We start from the raw sequence: 1739 nt of genomic DNA, 5'->3' as shown, positions 1-1739 counted from the left end.
TGACAAAGGAGTATACTTTAAAGGCTTGTGCACTCAACTGTTTGCGAAATGGAGCTTTGTGCTCGTGTATCCTACCTCTCTCATTCGGCACAAATCCAAATATTCCATAATATTTCCATATTTGCGATGTATCTGAATGCTAAACTATTATTCATTATGTAAATTATAGGCTTTGTACTTCAGTCGCGTTTCAACGGTGACACAGAGGCAGGCGTGCTGATGTTTGGTTCACTGTATTTTATTTTGATAAAGTACCAACTGCGCTGTCAAGTTAGCAATGCTGGAACTGATGTGTTTTGTGTGTGTGTGTGCGCCGGCGCGCTCACTTCAACTGTTTCCTTATACCAGCAGAATCAACTTAAAACACTTATTGTCTTATTAAAACTGCACCACTGTAAAAGGTCTACTTTTATTTGTGTACACTCACAATGAAAACAAAACATTGTGCTTTTGTAAAATAAAGAAAACAAATAGGATGTCGCTTTCTGCCATTTGAGTTTCCTTTCTTGAACAAATTAAGCATGTCACAAAAATGAACTGAAACTCTGCGTATAAAGGCTACGTTACGTGTCGTAATACTGTCTATTCAAAATAAATGAAAAGAAACCTAGCATAGTAGATTTGTTTTTTTTCCAGTTTGTTGTACCGAAATCGTATCAAACCATGACCCCCGAACCGTGACATCTGTGTACCGTTACACCCCTAATGGATACTTGTTTACTGTTTCTTTTTTAAGATGATGCACTGACAATAGTGGAGGAACCAGGAACATCAGAGACTGGAGAAATACACAAAGTGAGTGCCTGGTTATTTTAAGAACTACCTGCATTAACATTAAAAAACAAAACAAACAAAAAAAACTATATTCTAATGCAGGGGTGGGCAAACTTTTTGACTTCAAGGGCCACATCAAGTTTCCCACACGAAGTGAGGGGCCGCATAATATGTGCATGACAAATTAAGCTTTTTTTTTTTATTATTATTAAATTGACGACAACTGTACTGTATGTATACTTGTACATACATGGCAGTTCTATTCTTGTACCATCGCTACCTTATTTTTTTATGAGCACTTTATGACATAGATAAGTTGCATGATGTATAAGAAACATTTTATAATTTCATTCATAAATAACGTAAAATAAACTAAATGTTTACAAACATTAAAAACATGTATTTATATTCCCTGTAAATTTAGTGTTCAGAACAGAAAAAGGAACAAAAATATTAGTAAAACAACAAACAAATTATAGTGCCATTCACTATAAACATTTACTACAAACTACATTTACTGAAACTAGCAGCGTGGTTGCTGGAAAATGCGCAGTACAAACTCACCTGCCTTTCTCATTCATCACCAATCCAAATGTGCGTGCTTTGTACTTGACCTGATTGCTTTAAATAAGTCGCCTTGGAAATCGTAGCACGTTTCAGATGATTAAAATGCGATTTATAATCCAGAAAATAACTATATCCATTTTCATAAAAGTATGTGTGGAAAACGTAATATTTGCAAGATAAAATGACCAATTATTTCCATGTTTTTCCCACAAAATTACAGTGCCCTTGAGGAAGAGGATAACACTGGCATTTGTTCTCCTACTGGAAGGTCTACAGAGCATAAAGCTTTTTTAAAATAGCAGGCTACGAATTCAAGTTTTATATATTTTTTTTAATGCCTTTTATTTAGATAGGACAGTAGGTCGACAGGAAGCGAAGTGGGTGAGAGAGAGAGGGGG

Source organism: Sinocyclocheilus anshuiensis, unplaced genomic scaffold (genome assembly GCF_001515605.1).
Source record: "Sinocyclocheilus anshuiensis isolate Anshui unplaced genomic scaffold, SAMN03320099.WGS_v1.1 scaffold1728, whole genome shotgun sequence".
In the NCBI taxonomy this organism is placed as follows: domain Eukaryota; kingdom Metazoa; phylum Chordata; class Actinopteri; order Cypriniformes; family Cyprinidae; genus Sinocyclocheilus; species Sinocyclocheilus anshuiensis.
Note: the sequence above shows the minus strand (reverse complement) of the source record.